This window comes from Medicago truncatula, chromosome 5, assembly GCF_003473485.1.
Source record: "Medicago truncatula cultivar Jemalong A17 chromosome 5, MtrunA17r5.0-ANR, whole genome shotgun sequence".
NCBI lineage: Eukaryota > Viridiplantae > Streptophyta > Magnoliopsida > Fabales > Fabaceae > Medicago > Medicago truncatula.
The window spans coordinates 23,029,812-23,047,979 of NC_053046.1; the positions used below are offsets into that span (position 1 = coordinate 23,029,812).

Sequence of the window (18,168 nt, forward strand, 5' to 3'; positions counted from 1 at the left end):
TGACGGAAAACGGTTATAACCGAATCGTAACAAACTCCTCAAGGAGAGAGAGTTACTGATACCATATTATGATGGAACAAAATGAATGAATTATTCTCATTAATTGTGATCAAAGTGTTAGTACAACTTATATAGATGAGTTGAGATACTATAGAAGCTATGCTATACTAACTGTATTCTAACATAACCCTAATACAGTTAAGTAATATGTAACTAACTGATAACTTGTATATCAAGTTATCTCAATAACTACGAGTTATTATCACTAATCTCTTCATTATGCAATAAGAATAACTACAGTTTATAGTTAACACATAATGTGACATAACAATTAATTTAAGACTAAGATCCTAATCATTCATGTCAGATTATATATTTACGAAACGTTACTGCAGTTTACAATAAACGTTACTGAAGTAAATATTTTTTTTTTTTAGAAGATACTGAAGACAAATGATAAAATGCAAAGAACTTTCTTTGTGCATAATATCGCATGGTAGAAATTTCCGTTTAGGATTTAAAAATTAGATTTCTAGCTCTAAATTTTTGTTACTTATTTTAGTTTTGGTACAATTTTTTTTTATACTTATATCTTGACTTTTGATGTTTAAAAAATTCATATGTAGTCCTTACAAAAAAAAATCATATTTAGTTTATCCTATTTTAAACAAATCTAAATTTTTTGGAGGATCATCTTATAATGTTCTAAATATGACTGTAAAATTATTCAAAAATTGGAGAATATTTTATTTGTTAATTAAGAAAACAATTTTTCATTATAAACTATGGATGTAAAATTTAAAAATAATAAAAAGAAGGAAGACCACCATGATAATAGATAATATTCTCATGGTTCATCTTCAACTTCAAATGTGTAAGACATTTTGAAGTTTATAAATAACACTCTATTGCACCGTTAGGTCGATGTGGGACTATTTTCTTTGTGCATAATATCGCATGGTAGAAATTTCCGTTTAGGATTTAAAAATTAGATTTCTAGCTCTAAATTTTTGTTACTTATTTTAGTTTTGGTACAATTTTTTTTTATACTTATATCTTGACTTTTGATGTTTAAAAAATTCATATGTAGTCCTTACAAAAAAAAATCATATTTAGTTTATCCTATTTTAAACAAATCTAAATTTTTTGGAGGATCATCTTATAATGTTCTAAATATGACTGTAAAATTATTCAAAAATTGGAGAATATTTTATTTGTTAATTAAGAAAACAATTTTTCATTATAAACTATGGATGTAAAATTTAAAAATAATAAAAAGAAGGAAGACCACCATGATAATAGATAATATTCTCATGGTTCATCTTCAACTTCAAATGTGTAAGACATTTTGAAGTTTATAAATAACACTCTATTGCACCGTTAGGTCGATGTGGGACTATTTTAAGTCTTTTATTGCTCTTTGAGATTTACATATTCATTCACTTTAGAGAGGACTAGAACATATCTAGTGGATGTACCAAAAAAAAAAAATATATCTAGTGGATATTAAAGTGTTGGTTATTTTCAATTGTTTCTTATTTTTCATATGTAATGAAATAAGGTCTGATTTGTCCATCAGCAATGATATTTAACTGTAATTTTCGTTGTCTTAAAATCGAAAAGCAAAATTAAGAGTTTATTTCATAAGCAAGGAAATTAAGAGCTTTTTATTTTATTTTATTTTATTAAAAGAGGATAATAAAAATGAGGTAAAATACTTCTTTTGGTCTTTTGAGTTTAACAAAAATAGCGAGTTAGTTTTTAAGTTTTGTAAGTTTCAAATAGGTCTTTATTATCCTTGTAGAGATCTATTTGAATTGCACCTTTGACCAAGTCAAAATTAAAAGTTGTAAAAGGAGAATATTTTTTTTTTTTTTAATAATGGCCCAAAATTGAACTATTGAAAGGTTATTGAGCAAAAAGTGTGTTTAAGCTTAATTATGTATCACACATGCATAGTAATAGTTATACATAACATTGTACAGTGTACAATTTTTCGCACAATTGTGCCAACTGCTAAATGGCAAAAATTATGGTGCATAAGCCATAACTTATGTACCATGCATAAGGTCTTTACAGCTAGAGTTGTCAAAACGGGCGGCCCAGCCCGTTTATGGCCGGCCCTAACGGGCTTCGGGCTTTATTGGGTCGGGCCAAAAAGCCCGGTTGAAATATACTACCAGAGCCCCGCCCTTTACGGGCCGCGGGCTTAACAGGCCGGCCCGTATTAAAAATTATATATTTTTTTTATAAAAAAGTACTATAATATACTCCTATAATTTTTTTTTTAATAAATAATATTTTTAATATGTTTAAATAATGCCTAGAACAAAAATAAATTGTAAACATTTTGGTATAAACATCGTAAACTAAACGTCGAGGAAAGCAATTTTAAATAAATTAGATACGTTATAGTTATAGATATTTATATATTCGATCTTTAAAATTATAAATAACGAAACGAGTAAATATAATTTTATATTACATGTATATTTGTGTTAATTCATTGAATTTTCACTTTTATTTATTACTTTGATAATCAACTAAGTAAAGAATTATTTGAAAAATATATATAGTTTATAGGATTTTTTTTGTTATGCGGGCTAGCGGGCTACCCTCGGCCCGTTCAGGCTAGCCCTAACAGGTAGCGGGCTTTTTAGGGCCGGGCTAAAAAGCCCAATTAAAATTCGGGCTCAATATTTAAGGCCCAAGCCCTATAATTAATCGGGCTAAACGGGCCGGCCCATACGGCCCGACCTGTTTTGACAGCTCTATAATTACAGCCATCAGATCAATTGGACACTTGTAACGGACTTCAGCTCAGACCCCACAATCTGATTGCACAAACCCATTCTACAATCACCGCCGAAGCATTCTACGGCTACTTCACGGCGTCACTGAAGCATTCCACCGTCACTGAGTGCGACCCTTGTCCGACGTGGTTTTCCGGCTACTTCACGACGTGATTGCGCCGATTTTCAATGGCGAACCTTGCTCGCCGCTCTGACGTCGTTTTCCGGCTGGTCACGGCACGATTGCGACTTTATTTCACTGTCTAAGGTTGCACGAATTTCACCCTTGCTCGCCGGTCCGACGTCGTTTTTCCGGCTATCGCACTCCAGCAACATTCGTACTGCAATTGAAGAGGTAATCATGTATATGATTTTTGTTGTATTTAGGTTTTGATTCAAATTTCGGATTTTGTTAATTGTTTTCTGTTCTTAGGATCAATTTAGTGATAAAATACATCTAACATCAATTTAGGATCAATTTCTGGCTCTTGTGTGTTCTTAATACATCTTATATTCGCACTGCAATTGTTTTCTGTTCTAATGGTAAACCATTTTCACATCACAATGGTTTTCACATAGTTTTGAGAGTTTAATAAAGTGCTAACAAAGTGCATTGTGGCTTCTAAATCTCTATTTCCATATTACTTGTTATTTTCACTTATATTTCTGGCTCTTGTGTGTTTTTTCCTAACTCAAGCACAAGATGAACATGAGACATATCAATGTCGGCATCAACACACATGATTATATTCAAATAATTCACACACACAACCACATTTTTAATAGCATCAAAATATATTAGAATTTAGAGCCAAATATGTGCTAGAATCAGTATCTCACAAGGATAACAATGAAAACCTAGTATGTATTTGGTACAAAGAATCATCAACACATCCCAAATTCTAAATTCTCAGCATTCGGTGGTGTCATAATAAAGCATAAGTTTCAATGAAAACCTAGTAGTTCTGACACTAATATATTTGTTTGTTCTTAATAGTGTTTGTTGCTGTTTTCAATGGATTTGATATCAACTTCATCTGAGAGTGGACAACTGAGTGTTGAAACTTCGTCACTGATTCATGATAGTTCTCAATGTTACTCCACTAGCAATAAAGAATCATGGAAGTCTTTTGTAACGTCCTAGTCGTTATTTTATTTATTTAGAGTCTTTTATATGATTTTAAATAATATTTGTTGATTATGTGGTGTGTATTATTTTATTATATGGTTTATTTTAATATTAATTAGAATAATGTGAGAATTATTACTATTTTGGTGGTTGGAGAGTTAATTAGGAATTAATATAATTAAGGGGAGTTAAATGAAATAAAGCGGAGTTAATATTTGAGGAGTTAGGAAAAGAGAAGTCAGAAAGCAGTTTACGTGAAAACATACAAGTTTTGAGAGAAAAGGGAGAAGAGCCAAGTAGAGCCAAGAGAATCCAATTTCTGTGCATTTGTCCTTCTGAATTAAGGTAAGGGTGAGGTTTGCTTCAGTAGTATAGTTATTGAATTCTGATTTTGGTTTAACAGGTTTATGGAAGAAATTGAGGATTTTGGGTTTATGTTGAATTCTTTGGTTTTTGGGTGAATTGAGTGTAGGAATCACTGGTTTGATGTTAGAAATAGGTTTTGAGTGCATACAACATTTAGTTTCATATCTGTAAACTAATTTGGGGAGTGAATTTGAGGAAAATGGGATTTTTGGGAAAAACCTACATTCTGCCCATACTGATGTTCATCGCTCGCCCCGGCGAGTAGCTTGTCTCGCCTCGCGAGTGAGCAACTTCATGGCTCGCCTCACGAGCACAACCACTCGCCATGGCGAGCAAGTGACTGAGAGATCATGATTTTTGAATTGTTGTTATAAGCTGTATTTTGGTTAGTTTTGAGTGCCTAAATGATTTTAGAGAGGGCTGGGACAATTTTTAGATTAAAAAGATGAATAGGGAGCTTAAAAATGAAGATTTAGTGAGAAAAATGTCAAAACTCCCGAGAGCACCCTTTTACTCATTCGCCTTGAGTTCACCACGGCGAGTAACCCGTTTTCTTGTGTTCGCCATAGCGAGTAGATGTACTCGCGAGGCGAGTTGCCTAGTTCAGAAGCTGATTGTTATACAATTGAATAGAAATGGGAGAACTTGAATGTATGAGCATGATATGATTAATTGTGTATTTTTCTGGGATTGTTGGATTACTTATGATGATCTGTTGATGACTGTGATGTATGTTTACATTAATTAAATCATACATGTTGTTTAAATTACGGAGTTGTAGGTCATATATATATATATATATATATATATATATATATATATGCATTGTAAGTTGTATGTAGATATACACAAGTGGAGTCCATTACATAAGCATATAAAGCGGGAGGGCTCTTGCCTTGGAACGCCTTGTCGTTCAAAGCGGGAGGACTCAGGTCCTGGAACACTTTAATTGTTCAAATTGGTGAGGGCTTATGCCCTGATGAATGCTTTAACCATTCAATATCCGGTGAGGGCTTCTGCCCTGTAAATCAGTACCACATGCATGTGCATTGTCGCATAGTTGAGGAGTCTTAGCGGTGTTGTCGAGTAGTTGCATGAGTCACTGTTGTTGGTTGTAAATACCATTGTTGTTGATGTGTTGATTATGAAATATATATTTATATTGAATAATTATTATTATGTTAGGCTGTTAGATTCAATTGATGAATTTTATATCTATATTTATTGTTGTGAATCTCACCCCTTCTGCATGAAAATGTTGCCCTTCCTATGGATAACTTGCAAGTGATCCTGAGTAGTAGGTGGTGGCTCAATGTCTAGGGCTCTGATAAGTACGGGATGGGATTTACTTGTTTATTTTCATTCCTATGTATCAATTTTTGGAACATGATGATGTAGCCCTTATTGTTGTTTTAATTACTTTAATGAGGCTTTCATGCCAGGATTTTATGAAGAATTAAACAGTTGATGTTTGTTGTTGTTTTTAATGAAAATATTTCGCTGCAAGGTTTTGGTGAAACTATTAAAGTTTGTTGTTCGTTAAATAGTTTTATATTCTATTTAAGAAATTTTGAAAAGTAGTGTGACATGCCCGTTTTGGTGATATACTCTGATGTTTATTTATTATTTAATTGCTTTGGGATAACGGGGTGTTACATCTTTAGTCTTTCAATCTATTAAAGAGATTGAAGATTTTTATTGTAATTATGCATATGACACTGGATTTTCTATTAGGACTATGTTGAAGTCGAAGAATAATTCACAAAATAAGAAATCAGATAAGGTACATTATGTGCGTTATGTTTGTAACAAACAAGGTTTCAAGAAGGGAAGTTTGCTTAATCCTAACAACAGGCCAACATCAGACAGTCCACTGGTTATTGAGTTTGTGAAAGTGACAGAAAAACCTGAGGAAAGGGTTGGTTGTAAAGCTGGAATATCTTTGAAGCTGGATGAAGTTTTGAATGTGTATAAGATTTATAGATGGGATGTGGCTCACTGTCATCCATTAGATAAACCAGAGCATTTGTGTTACCTAAGATCATTTCGAGAAGTAAATGAAGTTCAAGGACAACTAGCTCTAATAAATTCTAAAGCTGGAAGGTCGATGAGAACGTCTTATGAAGTTCTTGGTCAAGGAGTTGGAGGTACGGAGAATCTTCCTTTTCGGTTTTCAGACTTAAAGAACTATATAATGACAATTCGTCAAAAGGAGATGGTAGTTGGTGAAGCAACTGTTCAAGAATTCTTTAGAAATGAAGCTCTCTCAAAACCATCTTTTTACTATGATATCCAAGTTGATGATGCAGAAGACATAGCTAGCATTTTTTGGGCAGATGGAATTATGCAACTGGATTATTCTCTATTTGGTGATGTCATCATTTTTTATACAACTTACCGAGCAAACAATCAATATCGGCCATTAGGTTAGTATCTTTTACTTCTCTCAGGTTTTTAATTAGTGTTTACTTTCATTGTGTTGTATTTTGCTTTGGCATGGTTAGTATAGGTAGGAGTACATTTTGAACTGCCTAGTGTCTAGGTGTGTCTGTCATATGTGTCCGAGATTGACTGTAAGATTGATAAAGTTGCAGGCATTTTTACTTAGCCAGAAATTGTCTTGTGTGATCGATCTTTAGTACATACTTATTAGAATACTTAGTGTCTAGGTGTGTTTTATCATTGAGTTTATTCACTTCTGAGGCGTGATTTCTTATAATTTGTGATTACAGACTAGCATAAATGCATTATAATTTAGGGTTGGTTTCATTATTTAGTGTAAGTTATATATATGTTGTATTTTGTTCTGATTTAGGTCATTTATTGATCATTATTTCAGCTGCCTTTATTGGTTTTGACAATCATCGTAAGAGTGTTTTATTTGGTGTTGCGCTATTGTACGATGAGACAACAGCTACTTTTGATTGGTTGTTTACAACATTCTCGAAGTGTATGTCCAATAAGAAACCACAGACTATATATACAGACCAGGCTAGTGCGTTATTGTGTTCAATTCCGAATATTTTTCCAGGTGTTTTTCATGGGCTTTGTTCATGGCACATGGCAGAGAACGCAAAGAAAAATCTTGGCTCTCGTGCAAACAGTGCATTTTTCGATAAGTTAACTAATATGATTTCAAATGTAGACGATGAATCAGATTTCGACTATAATTGGGATCAGATGATGAAAAATTGGTTTCAAATGGAAGGTCTACTTCAGACTTTAGGTGGCTTGTCCAAACTTACGGAAATTGTATGCATTGGTCTTCAACTTGGGTCAAGTCACATTTTACAGCTAGTCTGAAAACAACTCAGTTAAGTGAGTCTTTCAATGCTTTTCTTCATGGATTTCTGCAGCCAGACCATTCACTTGTTCGATTCTTTAGTCATTTCAACATTATGGTTCAGAGAATGAGGGATAATCATGCTGAGTTGGACTTCAAGGCTGCAAACACTAGAACAAAAAATAATTATCCCAACAGTCAGCTGATGCGGTCTTTTTGTGGCGCCGCTGCCGGGGACTGTTGATTTATCTCAACAAGGCAATTGCGTTTTTAAATTAGGATTTCTGCAATTTATTTTCTGTTAAAAAAAGTTATCTCTTGTTTCAGTATTCATTAATTATTTTGTATTGTGCAGTGCTACTGAGGTATTTTGCTGTTTATGCGAGGTAGACGTAATTCCGAAGACCTCGAGTACGATCCTGAAATCGAAAAGACTGCACGAGCTAACCGGAGACCTGTCCAGTTGTCAAAGTCAGTTCCACCGGGTACACACACACATATACCAAATCCGACACTTATTGAAACTGAAACAACCACCCCTCCTCCGGTAATCACAATGGAAGAGGGTAACCCACCAGAAGCAAGGCCTAAGTTGGGAAATTATGGGTTAGCAAATCACCGTGGTCGCCTAACTCACGTGTTCAGACCTGCTAATCCTGTTGCTTTTGAAATCAAGGCATCCGTTCAAAATGGATTGAAGGAAAGACAGTTTGATGGTACTGGGACCATCAACCCTCATGAACATCTAAGCCACTTTGCTGAGACTTGTGAGTTTTGTGTTCCTCCAGCAAATGTTAATGAAGACCAAAAGAAACTCAGGCTTTTTCCGTTCACATTAATCGGTAAAGCTAAAGACTGGTTATTGACTTTGCCTAATGGGACTATTCAAACATGGGAGGAATTAGAGCTTAAGTTTCTAGAGAAGTATTTCCCTATGTCCAAGTACTTGGATAAGAAGCAAGAAATAGCAAGCTTCCGGCAAGGTGAAGGTGAATCACTTTATGATGCTTGGGAAAGATTCAATTTGCTTCTGAAAAGATGTCCAGGACATGAGTTTTCTGAGAAACAGTACCTCCAATTCTTCACTAAAGGATTAACTCATAGCAACAGAATGTTTCTAGATGCCTCGGCTGGAGGTAGTTTAAGGGTAAAAACTGATCACGAAGTTCAAATTCTGATTGAAAACATGGCCAGCAATGAGTACCGTGCTAAAGCGAAAAAGAAAGAAAGAGGTGTTTTTGGGGTAAGTCACACTACTTCCATACTAGCTAACCAAGCGGCCATGAATAAGCAAATCGAAATTTTAACCAAGGAGGTACATGCTTATCAATTGTCCAACAAACAACAAGCAGCTGCAATACAGTGTGATTTGTGTGGTGAAGGCCATCCTAATGGTGAGTGTGTGCCAGAGGGAGCTAGTGAAGAAGCCAACTATGTGAACTATCAAAGGCAAAACCCTTACTCCATGAATAAGCACCCTAACTTGAGTTACTCCAACAACAACACCTTAAATCCCTTGTTTCCTAATCCACAACAACAACAACAACCAAGAAAGCCTCCAGGTCTTGAGGAAACAATGATGAATTTCATGAAAATGACTCAAAGTAACTTTGAAGAAATGAAGAAGAGTCAAGACCTTGAAAGGAAGAACAATGAAGCCTCAAGGAAAATGCTTGAAACACAACTTGGACAATTAGCTAAGCAGTTGGCTGAACAGAACAAAGGGGGATTCTCAGGAAATACTCAAGAGAACCCTAAAAATGAAACTTGCAATGTTATCGAGTTGAGGAGTAAAAAGGTTTTGACACCTTTAGTTCCAAAAGTTCCCAATAAAGTTGATGAAAATGTTGTGGACGTAGATGAAAATGTTGAAAATGAGGAAGTAGTTGAAAAAGAGAGTGATCAAGGTGTAGTTGAAAATGAAAAGAAGATAAAAACAGAGGGAGAAAAAAGTGAGAAGTTAATAGATGAAGACTCGATCTTAAGGAAATCTAAGAGCCAAATTTTGAAGGATGGGGATGAACCACAAATTATCCCATCTTATGTGAAGCTTCCCTACCCTCACCTAGCCAAAAAGAAGAAGAAGGAGGAAGGACAATTCAAGAAATTCATGCAACTCTTCTCACAACTTCAGGTGAATATTCCTTTTGGTGACGCTCTTGATCAAATGCCAGTGTATGCTAAATTCATGAAAGAAATGTTAACGGGGAGAAGAAAACCAAAAGATGATGAGAACATCTCTCTTTCCGAGAATTGTAGTGCCATTCTCCAAAGGAAACTTCCTCCTAAGCTTAAAGATCCTGGTGCTTTTACTATTCCTTGCTCCATTGGGCCGGTAGACATCGGAAGAGCTTTATGTGATTTAGGGGCAAGCATCAATTTGATGCCCCTTTCAATGATGAAGAAGCTTGGAGGTGGAGAGCCAAAACCTACAAGAATGACTCTCACTTTAGCTGATCGATCAATCTCCTATCCGTTTGGTGTGCTTGAAGACGTGCTAGTTAAAGTGAACAATCTAATATTTCCTGCTGACTTTGTAATCTTGGATATGGCTGAAGATGAAGATATGCCTCTTATTCTAGGGAGACCATTCCTTGCAACAGGCCGTGCTTTGATTGATGTTGAAATGGGGCAGCTAATGTTGAGATTCCATAATGAACAAGTGGTGTTTAACATCTTTGAAGCTATGAAACACCGAGCTGAAAATCCTAAGTGCAACAGGATTGATGTGATTGATGAAATAGTTGAAGACAATTCTCGTGAACCCAAACCAACACACCCTTTGGAAGAGACAATTGTTAATTCTATAGAGAGTTGTGAACTTATCGAAGATCTTGAGGTGAAAGAATGTGTTAAGCAACTCGAAGCGAATGAGCAGCTGCTTAAACCCACCAAACTTGAAGAAATAAGTAATGAAGGGAAGTTGGGGGCGAAATCATTGAGTAATGAGGAAGAAAAAATTCCAGAATTAAAAGAACTTCCTTCTCACTTAAAATATGTCTTTCTTAGCAAGGATGCTTCAAAACCTGCAATCATCAGCAGCACCTTGACACCCTTGGAGGAAGAAAAATTGATGAGAGTGCTAAGAGAAAATGAAGGAGCTTTAGGTTGGAAGATTTCTGATTTGAAGGGTATTAGTCCAGCTTATTGTATGCATAGAATTCACATGGAGGCTGAATACAAACCAGTTGTTCAACCTCAAAGAAGACTGAACCCAACCATGAAGGAAGTGGTCAAAAAGGAAGTGCCAAAATTACTGGATGGAGGTATGATTTACCCTATCTCTGATAGCTCATGGGTGAGTCCTGTTCATGTTGTACCAAAACAAGGTGGAATGACGGTGGTGGTAAATGAAAAAAATGAGTTAATACCCACCCGTACTATCACTGGTTGGAGAATGTGCATAGACTATCGGAGGTTGAACACCGCAACAAGAAAAGATCACTTTCCATTACCATTCATGGATCAAATGATTGAAAGGTTGGCTGGCCAAGCCTTTTACTGTTTCTTGGATGGGTATTCGGGGTATAATCAGATAGCGGTGGCCCCAGAAGATCAAGAGAAGACTGCCTTTACTTGTCCATTCGGTGTGTTTGCTTATAGGAGAATGCCCTTCGGGTTATGTGGTGCACCGGCAACCTTTCAACGGTGCATGCTCTCCATCTTCTCTGACATGATAGAGAAGAACATTGAGGTATTTATGGACGATTTCTCTGTATTTGGTAAGTCGTTTGACCAATGCTTGTTTCATCTCAATGTTGTCCTTAAAAGATGTACCGAAACTAACCTTATTTTAAATTGGGAAAAATGTCATTTTATGGTAACTGAAGGTATAGTTTTGGGTCATAAAATAAGTTCTAAAGGCATAGAGGTGGATCAAGCTAAGATAGAGGTTATAGAAAAACTTCCTCCACCTATGAATGTTAAGGGGGTAAGGAGTTTTTTGGGGCATGCCGGTTTCTATCGGCGGTTTATAAAGGATTTTTCAAAAATAGCCAAGCCCCTCTGTAACCTTTTAGTTAAAGAAACTGAGTTTGATTTTGTTGCTGAATGTTTAAATGCTTTTTCTTTGATTAAAAACAAGTTGGTGACTGCACCAATAATCATTGCACCTAATTGGGATTTACACTTTGAACTTATGTGTGATGCAAGTGATTATGCTGTTGGTGCAGTCCTAGGCCAACGCAAGAACAAATTTTTTCATGCAATTTACTATGCAAGCAAGGTTTTAAATGAAAGTCAAGTAAACTATTCAACAACTGAAAAAGAGTTGTTTGCGGTAATATTTGCATTGGAAAAATTTCGTTCTTATTTAATAGGCTCCAAAGTCATTGTTTTTACAGATCATGCAGCTCTTAAGTATCTCCTAACAAAAGGGGATTCCAAACCTCGACTTTTGAGGTGGATGAAGGGATTTTAAGAGGGGTTTTTCAAAATTTTAATCCTCTTTGCGAAATAAATTCCATTGAAACGAATCTTGATTAAATCATTAATCACAAATCAAACAGAAACTTAAACACTTTAAGATTCATGCGTTTACCTCTTGAAGAGCAGAACCTTTGTAGAAGAAATATTTCTGATCACGAGCAAAGCAAAGCAGCAATGCCTCTACTCAGTCCACACGAACAGGACTTCTCCGATGACCGGTGCTAGCCAATTCCAACGAAGATTCAGAAAAAACAATGTTTAGAGAATGGCGGCTAAGGTTTCACAACTTTTGTGAATTAGGTTAAGCACCCACAAAACGTTAGTAATGCTTCAACACAAGGGTTCTATTTATAGAATCACTTGTGTGGACAACAAGACAACACTTAAATACACCGTACCTTACGGTGGACCGCGTTTCTCTATTTTTCGTAAATTAAATAATAAAGTCATATTTAATTATTTAATTAATAATAAGTCTCACTTACTATTTTAATAATAAGTCTCACTTATTATTTTATAAATAAGTCTTACTTATTTATTTCTGTCATCTATCTGTCCTTTGTGTGTGACCCTATAGGTTCCCGTAACGTTGACAATAATAATAAATCACATATTTAATATTATAAACAGTGAGCGGTATCTAGCAACACATTACTGCTACCCAAGTGACGAGAATGTCATGTGATATGACGAAACCTTTCTGTGATAATGATCATGTGTATAATTACCCTTTTGCCCTCATGTCTATATTGAACACAGGGCATAGACCGTGTCATCCTTGTCTAGTTCAATATTGGGCCCGTAGACATTTCTCCTGTTATGTAGGAGGGGCAAATTCCATCTAGGTCACTCATGTCCCTCAGCATGATTCATGGAGTACCCATCAACTAACTTTATAGTCATCCTGTTACGGACAACGTTTGAATGGTGACAAAGCACTCGACTCCAACATCTAGGGTACATGGTGGTTTCAGGTCGAAGGGTGGAATACACCACTATCACTATGAGAATATCTTATGACACTTTTCATAACTTTTACTATGTAGTATTCTCATGGCGGATCAATCCAATATAGATATTACTCCTAATATTTATATCTATGTGAAGACTAGATAACTCTTTATCCATGATCTGTGAGATGTGATCATCAGTCTACCTACATAATAGTCTCTATGCTTTAATGATATCCCACTTCTCAATAAAGCTTGACTACGGATACTTTGAGAATAGGTTCCTTATGTTTAATGGGGTCTCACAATTAAGTTATACTTAATGTTCCATTAAACGGACTAACTATTCTAGGGACTTTATTATTTTGAAACAAAACAAAATCAATAAAGAAATGCCTTGTTATTATATATTCACAATATATATTTATATCAATATCATGATACAAAGCCAAAACTAATCAATATAGATTGGCTATTAGGGCTTATTCCAACAGTGGATCCTTTTGTTGCAAGAGTTTGATCTCGAGATTCGTGACAAGAACGGAGTAGAAAATGTGGTGGCTGATCACCTCTCAAGGCTTGAAAACAACGAGGTGACAAAGAAAGAAGGGGCCATCATGGCTGAATTTCCGGATGAGCAGCTGTTTGCAATAAGAGAAAGACCTTGGTTTGCCGACATGGCAAATTTCAAGGCCGGGAACATAATTCCTGATGACATGGAGTAGCATCAAAGGAAAAAGTTTTTCAAGGATGCAAACCACTATTTGTGGGATGATCCTTATCTGTTCAAGGTAAGCACTAACGGTTTGATTCGACGTTGTGTTGCAGGTGAAGAGGTCAAAAACATTGTGTGGCATTGCCATAGCTCAGCTTATGGGGGCCACCATAGCGGCGAACAAACCGCTGCGAAAGTCTTGCAAAGCGGTTTCTGGTGGCCTACTCTTTTCAAGGATTGCCATGATTTTGTGAGGCGGTGTGACAATTGCCAAAGAACAGGTAGTATTTCTAAGAGGAATGAGATGCCCCTAACGGGAATCATTGAAGTTGAACCATTTGACTGTTGGGGCATTGATTTTATGGGACCTTTCACTCCCTCTTCCTCTTATCTCCATATACTTGTTTGTGTTGACTACGTCACCAAATGGGTTGAAGCAATACCATGTGTTGCTAATGATTCCAAGACTGTTGTCAATTTTTTAAGGAAAAATATTTTCACTAGGTTTGGAACACCTAGAGTCTTGATCAGTGATGGGGGGAAGCACTTTTGTAACAACTTTCTTGAAACTGTGCTTAAAAAGTACAACATTAAACATAAAGTTGCAACTCCCTACCACCCTCAAACTAGTGGTCAAGTAGAGGTTTCCAACCGTCAGTTGAAACAAATTTTGGAGAAAACTGTAGCGTCTTCTAGGAAAGATTGGTCTAGGAAGTTAGACGACGCTCTTTGGGCTTATAGGACTGCGTTTAAAACGCATCTTGGGTTGTCACCTTATCAATTGGTCTTTGGCAAAGCGTGTCATCTTCCAGTAGAGTTAGAGCACAAAGCTTATTGGGCCATCAAAGCTCTTAATTTTGATCAAACTCTAGCTGGTAAGAAAAGACTCTTGAAACTCAATGAGTTAGAAGAAATGAGACTTGGTGCGTATGAGAACGCCGTCATTTACAAAGAGAGAACTAAGAAGTATCATGACAAGGGTCTGGTGAGGAGAGAGTTTTATGTTGGACAACTTGTTTTGCTGTTTAATTCCAGGTTGAAACTATTTCCCGGGAAATTAAAATCCAAGTGGTCTGGACCATTTATGATCGAGAGTATATCTCCTTATGGAGCTGTGGAGCTGAGTAAACCTGGAGAACCAGGGACATTTAAGGTTAATGCTCAAAGGATTAAACCGTACTTCGGAGGTGAACTCCCTACACACAAAGCGGGAGTGGTGCTGAATGATCCTTAGGGGTCGTCATAAGTCAAGCTAGTGACGATAAAGAAGCGCTTTATGGGAGGCAACCCATCGGACTTAGATCCGCACAGGTAGTTCTTTCTATTTATTTTTGTATTTAATTACTGCAATTTCTTTTACAAACAAAAACAGCAAAAAGATTTATTTTTTTTAGGAAGTTGAAAAGAAAAAAAAAATTCTCTTAGTCATGACCATCGTGGCACGATATTCTTCATCGTGGCACGATTTGAGAACTTCCGAAAAGAGGATAGCCACTGGAAATATCGTGGCACGAAGTTTCTCAAATCGTGGCACGTTTGCTGGAAGAACTAAGATCGTGGCACGAAGGGTATATGATCGTGGCACGACAGTGGGAATTTCAAACATTTTTGACCGTTACAGAAGGCATCGTGGCACGACTGACCCGTATCGTGGCACGATGGCTGGCCTCTATAAATTCATTCCACGAAAAATTTCTCATTCAAACCAATCTCCCCTACCAAAACTCTGCCAAAATTTCCAATTTTTCTCACAAATTTCGCCCCATCACCAATTTCTAACCTTAACCTCACTACCAACCTTATATAACCTATCAATTTCACAAACAATTCACCTTTTACCATAAATCAAACCAAACCCTAACTCCACAAATCCATAAATTCACCCACCAATTTTCCTCAAACCTAACCAAACTCCACAAATGGCTTCTAACAAACGCACCAGAGGATCCCGCAACACCCAATCAACCCAACCAACACAGCAACCCGGCTATGAGAAATTTTCTGATCCACAATGCGAAGAACGGTTTGAAAAAATTAAGGGGTACAAGTTTGCAGGCGAAAGGAAGTTTGATTTTATCAATCTGCAAAGGTATCCTCAGTTTGAAACAAAGTTTACTGCTTTAGGGTTGAAAGGGTTCAACAATATGGTGGTCAAAGAAAGCAACCGTACAATAGCACTTGAATTCTTTGCTAATGCTTACGGTAAGGAAGATGATAAGGCTGTTGTTAGAGGTAAAAGGGTTGATTACAATCCTGAAGTGATCAATGAATTGTTGGGTTTAAGGGAGCCAGCAGAGTGTCATGTGGAATGGAGGAGATCCAGAAGCCGTAGGAATTTTCCTACTGATGACGAGTTGGCTCAAATTTTGGCTGAAATTGGGAAACATGGGGTCGATTATGTGCGTTCACGAGCAACAGGTTTTCCAACTAGGATGAATGTGGTGGATCTGAAACCAGAGTACAAGGCATGGGCTTCTTTCATTCATTCTACCTTAGAAAGTGTATCTGCTACATCCGAGTTACCCATGGAGAGATTGTATATCTTGGAAGCCATCATTTTTGGCCATGGAATCAATGTGGGGCGACTGCTTAACATGAGTATTCAACAAATGGCTAACTGTGGCTCTTCTGTGACTTTGGGTCATTGCTGCCTGATTAATGCATTGTGTCAAGCTAAAGAGGTTCCGGTGGAACGAGGGGACATAATGTTTAATTCTAAAGGAGACATTGATGATACAGCTATGACAAAGTTTGAGAGGGAACTAGCTAGGCAAGGTCGTCGTGAACCTCAGTAGGTTCAGCCTATGCAGGAGGATGCACCACAACACCCACCACTACACCCAATGTTGCACGATTACATATGTGGTATGGCTAACTGGGCACAGGACACTTCATCCGAGCTTTATGTGAATGGGCCCTATTTTGGAGCGGAACTTTCTCTTGCTGCTGATCAGCACCGTCAGATGCCTCTCCAGGGAAATGCATTTGAGAGATTTAGTACCGAAGAGGCCATGGAGACCTATTTTGTTGATCAAAGAGGACGAGCTCAAGCTAGGGAGCAACGTGTCAGAGCTGACTACGCACGCGGGAAGGCAGCAAGTGAGCAGAGGGCTAGTCAGTTCTATGCTGACATTGAAGGAAACTCCGAGGATGAGCAGTGATGGGTTTTGGAGTTTATGATTGTCTTTTCAGCTTTCCAGTTTTCTTTATTTCTTTGTACTTTTTAATTTTTGCAGACATTGTGTTGATGCATCACTTGTTTAATCCTTAAGCTTGTATGTTTTTCTTTGTTTATTATTAATGAATCTGTTTGTTTTTGGAAACTTATCAGTCTCATAACAGTGCTGTACCAATGATATCTCAAAAGTTCAAAGGAGGATGATGCCTAATATGTTAAAGGGAAGTGTACGGCAAGGAATTAAGTAGCCACAACTTCCAGATACCTCAACTTGTAAGGTTCATAGCCACATTTTTATTTTTATTTTCTTTCAATTTTACATATATGAGTGTTCCATGCAACTGCTGTTTCTAGAACTTGCGATATTTCTCTATGTGTTGATTGGTCTTGTTTTGTACACACTAAAGAAAGTGCTTGGTACCTTGAGCCTTTTTGAGCCTACCTTGATATAATTGTTCAAATACCCTTTGTTAAGCCAATTTGAGCCTTTAGGTATAAATCTTTTGTTTTTCGGTGACGAGCCATGTTACAAACCTAGAAAGCCTTAGGAAGAATGTCCCAAGATTTTATTTGAAGTTAAGGTTTTAGGTTGTGTGAAATGTGCAAGTTGGGGTTGCTTCTGGTATTAGCAACTTATTAAGTTTGGGGTAGGGGATACTAGAGAACTGAGATAAAAGTATTTATAAAAAAAAAAAAAAAAAAAAAAAAAAGAGCAAAAAGCAAAAGGCACTTGTTACATGTGCAGAAAAAAAAAACAGAAAAAAAACAGGAGGAAATTGTTTCAGAGACCAAAAAGATCTATATGTCTCGAAAGAATAGAAAAGTTCTCTAGTATTCTCTTGTTTTAAAGTTGTAAAGGTGTTTAGTGTGGTGTGTTCTTAGTGATCCAAGTACGATGAGCTTAACTTCATTGTTGTCAAACTACTTCCCAAAATATATCCACCTCTCACCTAAGCCCCGTTATAACCCCGAAAAGACCTTTAAAGTGTGTACTTAATTTTGACTTTGATTGACAGTTTAGAAATGTTTCAAGCTTATGGTAATACAGCAGACCTGCATGATGATTGAGAGTACCTATTCAAACATATGTGTGGAGTTGTGGAAATTGTGGTATGAGCTAGGCATCCGGTACATCATTACACCGGAAAGGCGTGAACTTTTGAACATGTCATTGGTTGGTAATCTGTTATATTACTGCAATTTTTCCATTTTCAATTTGATTCCTTGAGGACAAAGAATAGTTTAAGTTTGGGGTTGTGATGATGTTTCATTAACACTAGCTTTTAGTTATGTTTATGTCATTTTTAGGACATTAAGAGAGTCAACT

At 36.5% G+C, this 18,168-nt stretch overlaps 1 pseudogene; it reads left to right on the top strand.

Moving 5' to 3' along the window:
• LOC120580652 (uncharacterized) overlaps positions 1-11,990 on the top strand; it is a 94,786-nt pseudogene extending 82,796 nt beyond the window's left edge.
• Positions 11,991-18,168: the final 6,178 nt, after the last annotated feature.